The sequence below is a fragment of the Pteropus vampyrus genome, unplaced genomic scaffold, assembly GCF_000151845.1.
Source record: "Pteropus vampyrus isolate Shadow unplaced genomic scaffold, Pvam_2.0 Scaffold17, whole genome shotgun sequence".
Taxonomy (NCBI): Eukaryota; Metazoa; Chordata; class Mammalia; order Chiroptera; family Pteropodidae; genus Pteropus; species Pteropus vampyrus.
The window spans coordinates 3,304,213-3,310,530 of record NW_011888798.1 but is presented as its reverse complement, the minus strand read 5'-3'; the positions used below and the strand labels follow the sequence as shown (position 1 = coordinate 3,310,530).

Here is a 6,318-nt window from a genome sequence, read left to right as displayed (position 1 = left end):
CATAAAAAAAGAAACTACTACGACATTTAAATTTTAAAAGTACATTAAAATCTAGCCTTGATACTTCTGAATTTTAAATATTTTTATGACTCCACTAAGATATTTAGCATTAAATGTACTCCATGAAGCCCAGAGGTATCTCATTATGGGCTGTCCTCTTAAATTGTATCCAAAATGTACAGATTTTAAAATATAGATTGCATATTTACATTTTGCCAGGGAAGAAATTTATAGAATTTTATTAAATTTTAAAAAATAAAGTTAAGAACTATTGATGAATGAGATTTTTTTTAAAAAATCATGGGTGGGTTTGTTTGTTTTTACTCACATCTAGTAAATTTTATTTATTGAACAAGCATATACATTCTAAGAGTACATACTAGGCGTATGCTATGTATTCCAGGTAGGCCCTTGAGATAAATAGTAAATAGATACAAACTATTAATGCCCCTTTAGTTAGAGTCTATTAACAAACATCTGTAATTGTTAAAAAGTATCTAGTTTTGGACCAAATTGTCTTATAAGTATTTTCATCTTCCTTTCTGATTTGACCCTACTAAAATTCAAATCAAATAATATGCCAATGAATTCAAAATTTATAAGCACAGAGATGAACAATTTTGCTTCATGTTTATGAAAATATATTTAAGGAACATAAAATATATTTCTTATTATGTGGTGTAACATCATAAATTATTGATAGCTTTCCTTTTACTTGTTAAAATATGCAGTATTTGGTTCTGATATTTTAAGTGTTTTACACATTTACAAAAATAGCACATTAGAGTTGTTTATGATCCCCAACCTTACACTACTGCAGATGTGTTTCTTTCTTGCAAATTATTAAGAAAAATATATAAAAATAAACTAATTTGAAATTGCTCTTATCGTCATTCCCTTTTCACAATGCTTCTTTATACTTTTGCACGTGTTTTAGAAGTGTTAACTCTCTTCATGTACTTAAACTGTTAGGCTTCATGTTCCTCTATTTACAGGATATTAGTCTTCTGACATAAGACACTAAGACTCTTGTGGATAGTTTTCAAATTTTATCATTTGTTTCTTGATGTATAAATAATCCAGTTAAGGATCTGTTTAAAGTCCTTATGAGATAATGGCTGTTTCTTCTGATCCACTTTTCCTTTCTACAATTCTTTCTTTTTTTTTTTTTTTTTTTGCGAAGCAACCCTTGGTTGACTTCACAGATTGCAAGGACATTGTCAGCTTACAATTTCTTCTTATTATTATTTTTTTAAATTTTTTATGCCCACAGCACCTGGTCTTCCCAGGTGGTCTCCCATCCAAGTTCTAACCAGGCCCAACCCTGCTTAGCTTCTGAGATCGGACAGGATCGGACTTGTTCAGGGTGGCATGGCCATAGGCCATCTTTCTGCAATTCTTAATCCCACACATAATGAAGATATGAGAGTAAATTGTGATTTCATTCCATTTTTTTGTTTGTTTTTGTTTGTTTTTTGGTAATCCATCTAGTTGGCATTATATTTTCTGTGGTGATAGTAAAAAATGAGCCTTCATTTAATGGAGAGAAAGATCATCACTTGGCTTTTTCCGTAAGCTCATGTAACTCTTTTATTTTTCCTTCATAATAGTTAACATTCATGTTAAGTGCTGATTTAAAGCCACTCTTACCTATTGAAAATTAGCATTATCTGCAAAGCATGACATTAAATTTATCATCAAATTTGTATTATTTTGTTCTCATATTCAATGATTTAATCAGTTAAATGATTACCATTAAATATATACTTTGCTATTTTAGATACAATTCAGAATCTGCTTTTTAAATACCGGATTTGTATTTTTCTACACACATTTACCCTCCTCTAGCAGATATAAGAACTTTAGCACATTTTAACTCTTTTAATTGACTTCTTAAATAATATTTTATATGTCTTAGTATTATATACTTTAAATCTTGCACTATTGTTATAATTGCCATCATCAATGTTAATTTGGATTTATGTCCAAATTCAAATTTTTGCCTTTTTTTCTGCTTCATCTATGAAATTGCATCTGGAATCATTTATTTTTCTTCATGAAGAAATTTTTATAGTTTTCTTTTGAGTTTTGTCTGCTGGTAGTGAATTCTTTACTCTTTGTATACAAATGACTTTATGTTACCTTCATTCTTAAAGTGCTATCCAAGGTAGAGAAGTAAGGGGTCTCAATTGTGTCCTTTAACATCTTGAAGATGCTCCAATGTCCTTTAGCCTCTAGTGCTGTTTGATAATCACTCAATCATTTCTTTTAAGTTAATCACTGGCTATTTTTAATATTTTTACGCTTTGTTTTCTTCATCAGGTATGGAACATTGTCAACAATTATCTTATGAAAAATCTCTCTGTGTCCCATCTTTGTTTGTTTGTTTTTTTTCTATTATTTCAGCTAAAACGGTAGTAAACATTTTGTATCCTCTCTTATGCATTTGTTACTTCTATATTTGGTCTCTTTGCTTCTTTCTAGCTCAAAGGTGTCTAACCTGCTATTAAAATCATATGTTGTCTTGGTTTGAGTTATTATATTTTCAGTTCCATAATTTCTAGTTGATTCTTTTTTCTTTTGTTCGTTTTCCTTTTTTTTTATAGTATCCACGTTCTTTCTCTGAATTTTAAATTCATTTTTATTTCCCTGAACACAATGAGCATAATTGTATTACAATCTATATCCAATAATTCTCATAACCAGATCTCCTTTCAACGAACTTCTATTGAATGTTCTATTGAATTTAGCTTGTGCATTTTTATTCTGCTATTTGCTTTATTATCTTTGATTGCTTCTTCGAACAATTATTTTCAGAAATAATTCAAGTCCCAAATTGCTTTCTGTATTCTTTCAAGATGACTTTTGTTTTCATCTTCTGGGCAGAAGCAAGTGCTAGTTGAAAAGACCAATACTTGAGAAGAGTTTGTGTTACTTAGATGTGCTAGAGTCTCATCCATACCCCAGGTTCCTTCCCAGAGCAATGAATGTTGCTCTAGGGTTTCTACCTTTAGCAATCACTTACTATTAATTTTTTTTTTTTTTTTAGGCGAGGAAACACTTGGTTGACCTCACAGACTGCAAGGATCTTGTCAGCTTACAATCCCTTATTTTTTAATTTTTTTATGCCTAAAGCACCTGGTCTTTCTAGGTGGTCTTCCATCCAAGTACACCTACTATTAATTTGTATCTTTCCAACTCGGTGAGTCACCTGAATGATAGATTTTCTCTCAGATACCTCCTGAAGATTGGCAGAAGTTCCCAGTACAAGGGTGACAGTGGGGTCCTGGCTCTCAGAGAAAGTACCTGAGTCCAGGACTCTGACCCCTGCTGTCTACTGCCTCTCAGCCGTCTGGTATGATTTAAAATGTCTCTAAAGAAGAAGTGGCTTATTTTCTCTCTCATTATATGAGAACCTTATCAATGTATTAGGATGTTTTTAGGTTCAAATTTTTAGGTACCTTTGGCAGGAGATGCCCTGAATCCCCTACTTCACAATTTGTTGGAAATGAGTTTTCCTCAAAAGTTAGTTTTCACATAAACTTTTTTCATAAATACATTATATTTGGAAGAAGTTAACAATTTATAAATCTGTATCAGAGATCTTAAACATGTTGGTAATTTTTTCCCTAATAATTTTATTCTGGCAGTTTATTTCAAGGAGACAGACAGATAAACAAACAAAAAACCAGGGGAACTCTTTACACAAAAATACATTAATTATAATATTTTTAAAATCTAAGAAAAATGGAAACAAGTCATGTATTAAATATAAGAAAAGATATATGCTATGGTTTATCCATACAATGGATGAATATTTAGCAATTAAAAGTATTTCTCTGTAATCATGCTACAGAGAAATCAAAAATATAGAATTTTATAGACTATGTAGTTAAAATTATGTAAATAAATGAAACAGGGCTATAAATCAAAAACATTAGTAAATAAATCACTAAAACTTCATAGTAGTTATTTCTTAAAGTTGCATTTATTTTTATTTAAATTTTTTAATGATATAATAAGGCCATACTATTTTTAAAATCAGAAAAACATTATTTTAAACCCATCTGAAAGGAAATATGGCAAAATATAATCAGTAATTTGATTTGGGTAGTGAGAATTTCAGTTTCCCTCCTTTTTTGTTGGTATTTCACAAATTCTCTAAGATTAGCATGCACTGCTTTTTATGATCAAAACAAAATATACTCTACTAAAAAATTAAAGCCTTTATTCCTCCCTGAAAATAACATTACATAAGCTCTTACTTATGTAAACTATCCCTAAAATAAAGTTAAAATCATCCAAAAAGATATGTGGTAAAGTTTTGCAAGAAATGTTGTAGGCAACATGGACACCTTTTAGTGTTTACAGTAATAGTTTATACTGGTAATTAACATAAACTGGCAGGAATTTTTTTCAAGTTTTTAAAAATAATTTGACCGTAAAAAAAATGCACTTACATTGTTGTTTAAATAAGTAGTTGACATAAGGCATGAATTAAAGGAGAATTTCATGACATTAATTTTCCAATCATTTCCTCAATGTAAAAATATAGCTAAAGAAGGGAAAGTAGTCTTTAAAGGCTTTATATTAAAAGTAAAATACCGTATACTATTTTTTAAAAAGCTAGATTTCTAGAGCAAAACTTTCGTACAATAAATATAATGTTAAAGAGTAACAAATTACTTGCATCAATGTATAGCCTTCTGGTCCATGTAATGTGGTCCTTTCTCTTACAGCATTGAATTGCTTCTTACAAAGGATTCTTAAGTACTTTATCTCATTGTAAATACTGAGAGAAAAAATATTTCTAATTTTTGTCCTAATTCCCACTATTGTTTCGGTGTCCAAATCTAATATCTTAATCAATCACCTCCCATTAATTTAGCTTTGTTTTCTTGGTCACTCTTGGTAACACTCACAGTTCTGTTTCTGAGGCTGCAATAGCTGCTATGTAATATTCACCTCACATTGTATTTATGAATCTACATATATTACCTTTTTCACAGTAGTTTTAGTTACAGAAATAAAACAAATTAAACAAAAACGCATTATGCCCTTGAATTGTTTCTTGCCTGTGCAGCATGTTAATTGTGACCTCAGTATAAGGAAAGAGCAGTTAATTGAGCTGATAATTACGTCACCTAGGTGGCTTGACTTGTTTGGCAAACAGAATGTTGCTCTTTGCAAACTGATCTTGTAAAATCGTGATTTTTACTTTCTTCTCAAATCAATAACATTTGGCCACTCTTGATATTTAGATAAATAAATCAATAAATACTTTTATATTTTAAATTTGTCAATCATTGTAATCCTGTTTTCCTTACAAAATTTGTTGACCAGATGGTTCCATGCCAAACTGGAATATGAAATTTTAAACATAAATGCTTTTTTGTAACATAAGATACTTTATAAAATCAGTCTTTACTTATATACTTACATGTATTTGTATCCCACTTTGTCTAAAAGGTTTTAATATATATGTATGCAATGAGATACAAATATTGATAAAATTAATGGGTGAGAAATGTAGGACAAAGGAAAAATGACCAAAAAAAGAGATAAGGTGACAAAAACATGACATTAATACATGAAAAACTTGCCAAGGGGTTCTATATATTTGATAGCTGCAGAATACAAATTTGGCCCTAAATTAATTAATAATATAAAATTAATCATTGTAATTAATATGCAATAAGAAATATGATAAGTAACATAATTTGATAAGAAAAAATAAAAGTTGTTTAAGCTATTATTCTGCCTGATACTAAGACCAGAGAGAACTTACTTTTGTGAATTCTTACAAAAAGGATGATGCATTATCCAAACAACAATTTTTATCATGAACAAAGCAACTTGTTCAGTGGTGCTGTTTTCTATGTAATAGGCTCATTCTGGGTGAATGGGAAAACCGTCATTTAATTCGAGAAATACAGTTAGTAAGGGGACTCAAGATGCAGCCGAGTGTATAGTTCCCTTCCGGCCTAGCTTAATTCAAGTCTCTGTCAAGATTCTTTTTTATAAATAAAGGTTCTCTCTACTGAGCCTTTCATTCATATTAAACTGTAGTTATCCCAAGATTCTAATCCTTGCCCAGTAGCCATTTTATGTTTCAAGTTAAACAAAGAGTCTCAGGCAATATCATTTAGATGAGCTGGCATACAGTTGACATGCACTTTTGGAGATGGAGTAGCCTAGAAGGATCTACCTAAGGAGAAAGCCACTGTCACCTTTGCCCAGAAATGAAGGAATACTCAAGGGCTGATTAAAGTGTCTCTAAGGATTAGTTGGGAATATAGTTCCAACAGCTGCTGCAAT

The 6,318-nt window shown here is 30.4% G+C and overlaps 1 pseudogene; it reads right to left on the bottom strand.

Annotated features, from left to right (window-relative positions):
* Window positions 1-1,264: 1,264 nt before the first annotated feature.
* LOC111736091 lies at window positions 1,265-1,383 on the bottom strand (annotated as a pseudogene).
* Between the last annotated feature and the right edge of the window lie 4,935 nt (window positions 1,384-6,318).